Genomic DNA, 12,493 nt, shown 5'->3' with positions numbered 1-12,493 from the left:
CTCCAAAGACTGGACTTAATACTCGATTGGATGTTATGAATTGACTGTTATCTATTTTGGCCTAACAAATGCTCCAAAAACATTGTGTTTAGAGAACATATAAATGGAGCAAATGTACCTTTTTTACGATTAAAGTGGAGTATCTTGGCTTAATTGTCTCTAAAGATGGCATTGCCACAGATCCTACAAAGCTCAAAGCCGTAGTAGCTTGTCATCCACCAAAGAATGTTACAGAAGTTTATGGTTTTTTGGGATGGGCAGGTTGGTATCATGCCTTTCTTGAAGCATATGCTAAGATTACTTCACCGCTCACCAATACTCCCAAGAAGAGCAATGTGTTTATATGGGTATAACACATATGCTCAACTATGGTTTTGATACTACATCAAAGACTAAGACCAAGGTGAATCTTAAACACAACCATAGTGCATGTGAGTTTGTGTGTGTGTGTGTGTGTGTATTTGTGAGTATGTGTGTGCCAGTGTGTGTGTTTGTGTGAATTTGTATGTGTGTGTGACTAAGTGTGTCTATGTGTCTGCTCTAATGAAGCTCACACAAGCAACAAGGTGAGGACTTGGCACTCATAATGTAGACTTGAACATAGCATAAGAATGATCACAAGTTACAAGACAATTTCATTCATGTAATAAGAACTTGCATGATCGATTGATTAAAAACAAGTGGCTCAAATACTCTTTCTACATCCTACCTCAACATTGGGGATTCTCTTACTTCTTGTTGAACCTCACACACTCTACGTCTCCAAGTACATCAACTATGATCGTTTCCTACTGTTCCACACACACTCTCTCCCTAAAACAAAAGTTACATCTCTCTTCTCCCTTGCATCCTTTATAAAGGGGGGGGGGGGGGGGGGGGGGGGGGGGGGGGGGGGGTGTGTAGATGTAAATCTTGGTCGCTCTTTCACACACACATCTACACCTCCATTTCCATATCCATTGTATATGCACCTATTTCAACTATGGCTCACTATCACCCCCACCTCTCTTAGGGCTATTTTATCTCCCAACCCTGATTGCATTAGGAGTAATCTCTCAATTTGTGTCCTTGCCAACCTTTTCTTTCATGGCTCATAGGAAATATATTCAATGTAACCAGAATCTGGAGCTTGTAAGTGGACTTGCAAAGGGAGTATTCAAGACCACAAAGTTCTCAAATTTTGGTGTTGCTTATGAAGTGGACATGCTTCAAGTTTGCAACTGCTATGTTGCAAGACATGGACCTATGTGTAGATGGTGCTATGTATCCTTTGGACCCTTTAAGGGAACACCCCCCATTTTGTAACCACAAGATGATGCCTTTTTTTAATAAGACATGGTCCCGTAGGGAATTCCTATAAATGTTGTGGTGTGTTGCTTTGCAATCTGCAAGAAAAGCAAGCAAAATGTAAGAAACTTAAGTCATCATAAATGTCGGAAATAATAGAGCTAAGACAAATGCATCGATTTCACTATAAACACTAGACAAGCTTTAAATCTTTATAGTGAGTTTACACAAAACATAAAACCATGGAGATACGTGAAAGCTGCACTTGGAGATGGTTTCAAATTTATAGATTTGCATGGGGAACTGGTGACACTCTACAAGGACCCCAAGGCTTATGATGCAACACTAAATAATCTAGCAAAGTGTGTATTGGTGGTCCCATAGCAATGTGCATACTTTATGTCATTTCAATTATGGAGTAAAACTGAAGGAAATGCTTGGAACATTGTATTTACGTTACACAACTTATAGATGCATCTATGCATGAAAATAGATTTTTTTTTGGAGGTAGTGTGTGGCATGGTTTAAGCATTGCAAAAGTGTATGCTGAATGTGAGAGACCTCAAGGCTACCATAAGCACTTCACTCATTTTTTAGTGCATCGGATGAGAGCACGTGAGAGATATATTGCATACTCCATTGTAAGTGTAGCTTGAATGCATGCATCTTTAAGTTTGAAGCTGAGTTATAGGGTCTACATTTATGAATTTTAAATTGTTGTACGTACTTTATACACATGGCAAGTTATTTTTTTAAAAAAAATAAATAAAGAAACTCATTTTAAATTGTCGTACATACTTTATACGCATGGGCAAGTTATTTTTAAAAAAATTATCAACTTATTTCTTTATGGAGCACACAAGGGATGGAGATATTTCACTAACAAGCCAAAGCTTCCAATTTTAAGAAATCATGGCATGGCCGCAAAGTGACCAAGAGCAATGCCCTACATGAGATGTTCAATTGGTCATAGCGCACCTTGGGTGGGCAAAAAACGCAAGTAATTGGGGGTTTTAAGGCTAAGGAGGAGTATAGTCTACATGGCTTCATCAACATTGCAGGGGACAAGGTTGTGACGAGATCAAGGTCATGTAAGGTGATGAGGAGGTGGATATAGACTAGCCATCATACAACATGGTGATGGGTCACAAAGTCTTGAGAAGAGTTTCATTAGAAAGCGTTTTAACAAGATTTTGCTTTCAAGTCATTTTTATCATTTTTTCTTGTCTTGTGTTATACATTCTCTCGATGTCTATGACAAAGCAACTACATGGAGAGTTAAGAGACCGCAACCGCATGCCGTGCAAGCAAAGCACAAGATTGGGCAACCATCAATACCCGCACAAGCAATATTTGCAACTTTACATGGTAGTAGCCAAGAAATGTTGTTGTTGTAGGTGCCTATGGTACTAGAGTTATGCATTTGTGCCTCTAGAACATGCATGTTTAGGCCACAAACATCCATTCACAAGCATCAGATGACTGTCAGTCAACCAAGTTGATAGTAGACTGAGAAAATGTCATCGCGCAATGGGTGGCCTCAATGCCATTAATACATATCTATTGGGTTCATGCTGAGTCCATAATGCTCAAGACCTTCCATGATAATGTTTACAGGGCACAAGTGGCATCACGCAAGATGAATGTTGGTTGAGCAAACTACTACAAGGCATTTGCAATGTGTTGGATATGGTTGAAAATCCATGTTGCTAGCTATATTGTTAATTCCTACCAAGGTTTCAAAGGGAGGATTTAAGTGGCATCATGCTAGTTATAGTGCTACACGGATGTAACAGATACTATACTACAAGGTTTGTCTTGTCCCTATTGCACCTATTACCATCTCTGTTGTGTGATTTGCACATTTATTTTGCAATCTCTAGTTTGTATTATGTGCTGCACGAAATTGTACAAATTATGCAATCATTTCTTGCAACACATGTTTTGTCAAATATTGTCTCAAAATTATGTATGTGAAAATAGGTCTGGGCTTTTTACGTTTAGAATAACTTGGGTTTAGCAAATATGAAGAATTGGATGTGCCTTCTTTGTAATCACCATGATGAGTGTGCGCGTATGTCGCACGTGTCAATGCAAGGAACTTGCCGATACACCGTGTGCGAGCCACAAATGGCTCCAAGCACACAACAAGCCTAAACTAGTAAGCTCAAAGAAGGCGATGGTGTGTCACTCACCACTCTACGCTTGCTTCATGGAGGATTCCTCACCGCCGCCGCGAAGAAGGAGCCGCCGCTTTGCCACGCTCAACCGCTTCGCCACCGCCATGCCGTCATCGCAATGCTCAATCGTACTCTCTCTCTCTCTCTCTCGCATACACACACACACACACAAGGAGATGAAGAAGAAGAAGATGGAGATGGAGCAAGAGCACTCTTCTATTGCACAAATGAGAGAATGAGTGAATTTTAGGTTTAGTTGATTTTTATATGAGCTCACCCCATTCAACCTTGAGCGCCCATGCTTAGCCAACTAATCCCTTGAATGTTCTAGTTAGAGTGCGCCTCTCATCGACGATCACTCTTACCCTTTTCGTATTGGACCGACAAGCCCGGTACCTAACTCTACCAAATAAATAATACAATGTCCGCCGTAGGTTACAATGTCCGTCTCGTAGGTGATAGGGTGTCCGTGAGCCGTGAGGGTTAACATGCCCCCCTTCTTGATGTAGATTCCGTCCTCGAAAGCTATTGAGTTGAAGCTCGTTCGTCGAGGTGGAAGAGCATTTGAGATGAATGTCCTTAGCCTTCTTCAGTCACTGCAAAATCAAACAACATTGGCATAGTAATTGCATTCTCATAAGCGATTAAAAAGCATATGCAGTTTTAGGCAGACAAATTGATTGGTAACAGAATTTTAAACAATTTGTCAGCAATAAACATTAAATTGCAATGTAATCAAATGCATAAACAGATGTAAAGGTAAAAAATTAAACAAGTATGGGGTCGCTAAGTTAATGGTCGAAAGGCACTAGAGATCGACTATTAATACCATGGGTAAGCTTCTTAATTTTCTCTGGTCAATTAAGTTGTTTAATCGCGAGAGCCAAGTATTTCATGTTCGAGGGCTGACTAGAGGCTATACCTAGAAGACCTTGTAGTTAAGCTACGATAAAAGGAATTTCTCATGAAATCATCGCCTGATTGATTACCTTTTCTTTGACCCCCCAAAGTCTTTTCACAGTGATTCAATTTTGATGTGTGTGCTTATTTTGTATGCCTTGGGTTTTTTGCTTTTCAAGGAAAAGCGCCCACACTGGGAACCTCTAGGGCTCTAGTACCATAGGCGATGCATGTGAGTGAAGTACCCAATCAAGCTGAGATTTCTTTTCCAGCTTAAGATTTTACAATGTGGCACTTTGATTTTTTGTTTGTTCATTTTCAGCATTTTAATTTTGTAACTTTGGGGGGTCATATAACACTGATACACCTCCCCAGGCTCATCACACTGGTAAACTCCCTTTATAATACTTAAGCTAAAGGTCAATAGGGTTAAGCCCACTAGAAAGCCCTAGTACATTTCACACAATGCTACCTAAATCGGATTAAGAACCTAAGTAACCATTGATTATTAGGAAGGTATTCTCAATGGTATTAAGAGAAGATCTATAACACCTAACTTGGTCAAACTAGCTTAGTCGGACTGCTTGATTTTTAAATCTAGACAAGTGATTATGACAAAAAAATGACATTGAATTAAATGTTTGATACTAAGCAAATGTGCTGAATATTATGCTACCAATCACAATCAAAGCAGACATCATAGATGCAAAAAATATAAGGGGCAATGCTAATGGACAAGAAACACCTGTTTGTGTTGATGGTCGCGCTTGATTTGAAGAGTGAGTCGAGATAAAGATTCCATGAAGGTCCAAATCCTAACAACAGCAACACGTTCCTGTACACACTAAGAAACACAAAGAATACCTCTAGGAGGCACATCAATGGGAAGAAAGAACTTTGCTAATCAATCAACTCTAAAACAGAAACACTCCTATCATACTCATCCTTCCTACCCTCCATTACTCGAGTGATGAGGATCAAAGGTGTTTGATGACCTAGGATTCTGTTTTAGTGTACCGGATGTGAATGTGTAGGTGTGGGTCAATGTTTTGACTTTTATTGTACATACTCGTTTGCTAATTGCTCTTGCTCTTTATTTTTTTTGTTTCTTGTGAGTATAAGGCTTTATATGTACATTCCCTAAGATTGGTGATTGAGAGGTCAGGGAGGAAGGTTGAGAGGGAAATAAGGGAATGATGACTGTCAGCAAACACTCCCCCCTTCCTTGGGTAGATCATACCGTTTGAAATGAGCTCGTCACCCTTTGAAACCAATTGCTCCAGTCGGTAACAGGTGAGGATTTTTGCCAGTAGTTTTCTATTACCTTAGGTGCCTCGTCAAGTTGCAAGGGTGGTAAGGTACTCTCCCAGGATCGAACTTGAAGTGGTTCATCAGGTGATTCTTGAATACTAGGAGGTGTGGATTCGTTTGTAGTTTCATGGAGGTCCACTATTGTAGGTGGAGGCTGTGGAGAAGCTTTTACCTCTATGGATGCATTACATGAGGAGCTAGAAGCTTCATGGGACTCCCCCCTTCCTGAGCTAGGTGGAACAAATCTTTCTTTCTTTGGTACCCAAACTAGCTCTGGAGTGGGTGTGTAGCATTCTGTCACTTTTTTCTTTCCTCGATCGTCGATTCATTTTGGAGCTACGGGATTGGGCTCACATGGGTCAGGTGACAGGTAAGAACACAATTTACATTTTGGCACCCAGATTTGATCATTTCCTTTATAGTAGCCTTGGGCTTCCAATAGTTTTTTAGGAATCCAGTGCAATGTTTTCTTACTTTTCTTGGAGCGAGTGGTACGTTTCCTACAAGGCTTTTGTTTTTTAACATCCGCCATGGTCGCTAAAGAAGCTTTAGGGACCCACTTGTATGTTTTCTTTGTTATATGAGGATGAGTCTTGTCAGAAGCTATATGCATTGCTTGTAGCATATTTAAGGGTACGTGCATTTCATCCCCCTCAGGTGTTACCCAGGTCGTCCCCCTATTTCCCCAAGTGTCTATGGTTGTTGCTAGGTGGACCCAATCCACATTGTCCGACTCAGTCATCCCAGGTAGTACATCCATATAAGGAGAATCTTCCCCAACATCAGTGTCCGCTTTACACGTATAACAATACTGCAATGGGGCCGAGTGAACTATGGTGTCAGATCTATGATCAATTATAAACTTGTTTCCTAGAGGATGTGCTCGACTCGTCACAAGATCCACTCGAATGACAGAATCTTGGAACTGCAGGTAGACATGGTTTTTAGACCAGTCATGCACCATTTTTGCTTCCCTCATGAAAGGACATCCTAAGATCATCTCCGATGCCATAGTGTGTTTGGAGAAATCCATAACAATGAAGGTAATCCTTATTTTATGTCCAAAGACCTTGATCTTGAGATCTTCTAGCATCCCAATAGGTTTAACAATAGACCCATTGGCCATCTTCACTACTATGGTTGTGGTCGCAAGGTGAGGTCTTCCCATAGTTTCCCATCAATTTTTAGTCACAATGCTAACCCCAGCGCCACCATCAAGGATTCCCTTCACAGTTAATCCCTTAGTAGTGATTGGTATGGTCGCATTGGATTCATCACCCTCAAAGTATTGTCCCAACTTGTTAACAGGTATTTCTATAACAAGGTTCTCATCTAGGTTGGGTTGTGGATCTATGTATTCCTCCTCTATTGGCATCTCCTCAGCTCCATCCATCTGTGCAAATTGTGGTAGCCCAAACTTCAGTTCTCCATTGAGGAAGGCTCGAAGAGGTGAGACTAGCTCAGGGTCTTTATATAATTTGGACATGATGGTGGTTCTAACTTTTGAAGACATGAAATCCATCAATTTCGCAATGTTTAACAGCACCTTTTGGACTTCAGTCCCTTGACGTGGGGAAGATGGGATCTCCATTTCTTCGATAGGATCGGGTAGTCCCTCTGTAAACATTCTTTCCATCAAGAAGTGAGTACGCCCACTTTCCCATGACTTTAAGTCACTTTCTTCTTGGATGACACTAGGTATGTCCAAGGGTCTATGGTCTTGGTGAGGTTGTTGTTGCGTAGGGAACACGGTGTCTGTAATTTGGATCTTCCTAAGTGCTGGTTCTAGATCCCTTTGGGTATCTTCTACCAAACTCCTTAATTGCTTGAATCGCTCAATCTCCTCTGTAGGGTTTGGATAAGTTCCTATCTTCTTCTTGGATCCTGGCCATTGTGGCTCATGAAGATCTTCCTTGTTGGTTTCTATGTTAGTGGTCATTTTGGTCTCCATGGTTTCACTTGAATCAGAATCTTCTTAAGCGTCGTTCATATATACGGGGTCGTCACCAGTCCCTATGTTAGTCTTTAAATTGGGGTCTAACGTCGCTACTTTTTGCGATCTCTTTCTTCGTGTTTTCTTCTTTTTCTGAGATTGGGCAATTGATGCCGTGTCTCTTTCCTCAAGAATATAATTTTGTTTTTGGAGCATCGATCGTGTGAGTACATTTACTGGTACCACAGGTGTACTTGGTGATGGCTCCTCGGTAACTTCAATCAAGTTTAATGGCGTGATCTTCGGTGCATTTGGATTATTTGGACATTGGGCAATCAAATGATCTATGCCACATCGATTACACATGAGTATCGGCATTGTAGACGTGCTCGCTTGATTGGTTTGCATTAGTGTGGCATTCTTTTGTAGCCTAATAGGACACTCGACTATATGATGTGGACCTCCACACTCATAGCATTGAAGAGGTGGTCTCTTAGCAGTGTAGTTGATATTTTGGCCTCTTGCCGCAAGAGCAGCTACTTGATATACAGGTTTGACTTGTCCCCAATAGTCCTCCATGTAGTATTGTGGACTTTCTTCAAACACATCCATGCCATAGGCAATATTAGGATCTATATCTTCCTCACAGCCTTCCAAACAAGAAACAAATGACTCACAACCCACTTGATTCACAGAAGTGATTCTCGGATGTGGTGGTTGCGGTCCTAGCACTGGAGGTGGTAAGGGTGTTGTTTGAACAACATTTTGGGCCCTAGGGACCATGTGTTGTGCTGTTTGTTCAAGAGGTGGGGCTGGCATCAATGCAGGCACTCGAGGTGTGTCTATCCATGTTAAGGTTGGTCTATTGGTCATCGCGCGCTTAAATACTATGCAATCCTTAGCTTGATGACCATACGTCCCACAGGCATTGCAATTCCCATTGAATTTTACTCTAAAAGTAGGGAAATCACTGGTACTATGCGGTCCATAGCATATTGAGCACCATTGTTGCTCCCTTCCTGGATACATATGATTGTTTTGCGGAGCACAATTGTCTCTAAGACTCTCTTGAATAGCCTTGGTGAGATTTGCTAAAGTCATCTCAGATATCTTTGGCTCTTTAGCAATAGGCTTTAGGGTCATTGGCTAATGCCCTGATGCTTGCGAGCTAATAGATTTAGGCTCAACAGACACTCTTTCTCCTTGAATCATTAAATTATCCTCCAATTGGATCGCATTGGTGGTGACTGCTTCCCAAGTGGTGATACCTCTAATGAATAGGCCATTATAGATATCCTCATGTCGTAATCCCCTAATGAATCTATCAAGCAATTGGTTATTGTTGAAGCGCTCATTTGGATTACAACAAGAATTCAAATGCTTCAAGCGACTTATAAAGTCTCTCACCGACTCTCCTTCCTCTCGTTGGGATTTCTGGAGCTGAGAGGCTACACCCCAAAGCACTCCCTCTCGTATGTACTCTTTTAAGATTAGTCTCCTAAGAGTAGGGTAAATCGTTTTTTCTTCCACCCTTAGGGTTCTATACCAATCCCCAGCCTTTCCACTTAAGGTTAGGCTTAAAGCATTGCTCTTATGCAGGTCATTTTGTTCTCCTAGAGAATCGCATATTTGTTCAAATACTTCGATATGATTTCTCACATCCCTGTCTCCACTAACTTTTTGTGTGAGCTTGGCTATTTGTACTGCCTTACTTCTAGGCTCTCTATCAGGCGTGTTGCGCATATTCTCAGCAATAGATCGACCAATAGCTTGAGCAAATGTTGCCAAGTCCCCTAAGTGAGCAGGCACCGTGGGCGAAGGCACTCCAAAGACTACATGTGGAGTAGGTATTGGCATTCGGCTTGGCGCATAGGAAGCCCTTGGGTTCCACGTTGGGTACGATGTTGTGGCATGTGGTGGTCCATAGTTCATATGGGTGGCCCTAGGTATAGCAGACATCGGATGTGACATGCTAATGCTAGCCGGTATAGTCCCATGGAAATAAGAACTTGTGTGTTGTGGTTGTGGAGCATAGGTAGTTGAAACAATGGGAGGGGTAGGGACTCCATGAGTGTGATGACCCATAGGTGCATATGATTGATACACACTTGTAGGTAATGTTGCAGGCATTGAGCTACCATGTAGTGGTGCTTTACTAACAAATGAGGTCCATGGCGTGTTTCTCGGCATGCCCATATTTGGGGTAGGCATGGTAGCCGTGGTGTCATCAAGGGAAAGATGAGCTAGAGTTGGAAAGGTGAAGCTATCACTTGTGGGCTCAGATTGCACTGAGACCCCTGGAGTACAACATATGGGGGATCCATCGGACTTACTGAGGGAGTCTCCATTTGAGATAAGGTCGGTTGTTTAGCCTTCCCTGTATCCAAGAATCTCATGAGACCCGTTGAAGGCATGTTGATCCCCTTGTTCTGTCTCTCTAACTCAATGACCCTATGGATGACCTCACAAACTCTTTGTTGTTGATCCTCCACACTAGTAGCACCCATTGTGGATTGTAGGACATCTAACCAACCCACGTGATAGGTGTGACCTGTGTATAGGTCGGTCAGAGTCTCTATTTGTAATTCGTACTCCCAGTTCTCATTTAAGAACACTCCATCTAGGATTGAGGTGCTAGGGGTGTCCTTTGAGCTAGATGCAATGTTGCTTTCTAGGGGTTGGCCCTTAGCGGTTGCTAAATCAGGGGCACTTGATTGCTCTCTTAGCAAGGATATTGACATAGGAGCTTTCGCTTTTAACTCTCTTCGTTGCTCCGCCTTGCGTAAGCTCTCGACTTCCTTTTCCCTCGCTGCAAGGATATATCGCTCAACCTCTTGCACTTCGGCAAGGCTTCTACCATCGCGTAATATGACCTCGGAGGGAAATAACTCTGAAGAGTCAGGAGGTGCAGTGAATGAAGTATTCACGTGCACATTCTCTAAAGGTGTAGGGTCTACGTTTTTCACGAATGGAGAATTTAGTTCCCCACCCCCCTCATTTACATCATTAGCTCCATGTTCGGAGCGAGTGGCTCTACTAAAGGTTTCCTTCATGCGGCTAAGCACGCTCGGCCCAGACCGAGGACCCATGGCATGCATGTATTGGCTCGAGCTATCGGGATTAGGCATTGGGAAACCCTCCATGACGTCGTAGTCAGAGGAAGAGTCACTAGCCGCTATGTTCGGGTCTTGGTTTGTACTACCCTGGGTCCCCGCCGAGGGTCCAGAACCTAAAGTAGGTGGATATTTAGAACTCGCGTAAGTCAAAATTCTCTCTAGTTGCTCCGTCTCTAGCACACGACTAGAGCGCAGATGGATGTGTCTTTGGCACCCTAGAAACATCGGCGAATAACCTCGAAGGTTAACCGCTTACCTTTTTTAAGCGTCCGTTTTCACTCGTGTTTTTTATGTTTTTTTAATGTTTTTTAATGTTTGATTTTTTTATTAAAGTGTGTGATAGCTCGAAACGAGCGTATCACGTAGAGGGTCGCTGTGTGCTTTACAGCACAATTTTCGGGCATCTGACGTTCCGTTGGTCCTCAAAAAATCGATTTTTAGCTACGTGTGAAGCTAAAATTCGTTTTTTTAAAAGGCGACTGAGGCCTAGGCCTGAGTGTGAGCTTGGGCTTGGGTCTGGGAGATTTTCCCGATCCCGGTCCTACCTTTAATTTTTTTTTATTTTTAATTTTTTTTAAATTTTTTAAAGGATAAGGTCGCCACGGCCTGCGTGAGAGCACACACACACACACACACACACACTCTATCTACCTACTTCTAACTAATACACCTACTCATACACACTAACACACTCTATTAACTCTCACTAATCTACTTCCTACTTACTGTACACAGAAAACTAACTACCTTAATACACAGAGAATAAACACAGTACCTTTGAAATCTCAGAAAATTAACTACCTTAATACACAGAGAATAAACACAGTACCTTTGAAAACTCCATTAACAAAAAAAACACACAGTATAACACCAAATCCCTCTTCTCAACACACACACACTCCTTCCCTACCTTTCCTATAATTGAAATTGCACCACGAAGAAGCACAGAGTGCTACTCGAGCTTAATGCACGGCATTCCCCGGCAACGGCTCCAAAAATGTGCATGTATGTCGCACGTGTCAATGCAAGGAACTTGCTGATACACCGTGTGCAAGCCACAAATGGCTCAAAGCACACAACAAGCCTAAACTAGTAAGCTCAAAGAAGGTGATGGGGTGTCACTCACCGCTCTACGCTTGCTTCGTGGAGGATTCCTCGCCGCGAAGAAGGAGCTGCCGCTTCGCCGCCGCCGTGCCGTCGTCGCAATGCTCGATCGTACTCTCTCTCTCTCTCTCTCTCACGCATGCACACACACACACAAGGAGATGAAGAAGAAGAAGATGGAAATGGAGCAAGAGCACTCTTCTATTGCACAAATGAGAGAATGAGTGAATTTTAGGTTCAGTTGACTTTTATATGAGCTCACCCCATTCACACTTGGGTGCCCATGCTTAGCCAACTAATCCCTTGAATGTTCTAGTTAGAGTGCGTCTCTCATCGGCAATCACTCTTACCCTTTTCCTATTGGACCGACAAGCCCGGTACCTGACTCTACCAAATAAATAATACAATGTCCGCCGTAGGTTACAACGTCCGTCTCGTAGGTGATAGGGTGTCCGTGAGCCGTGAGGGTTAACAATGAGGAATAGCAGGGTTGATTCTTGCCCATTGTGGCACCGATACATGTAAAATGTATCCCAGAATATGTTGGTATCATACAAGTATCACACCCATACAAATTTCATATCACACACATAGATATGATAACTATTGTACGAGTATCATACATGTAACATTCATGTACTATGCATGATTTATACTAGTGT

Source organism: Adiantum capillus-veneris, chromosome 20 (genome assembly GCF_014529385.1).
Source record: "Adiantum capillus-veneris isolate H3 chromosome 20, ASM1452938v2, whole genome shotgun sequence".
Taxonomy (NCBI): domain Eukaryota; kingdom Viridiplantae; phylum Streptophyta; class Polypodiopsida; order Polypodiales; family Pteridaceae; genus Adiantum; species Adiantum capillus-veneris.
This window is presented reverse-complemented; position numbering follows the sequence as displayed.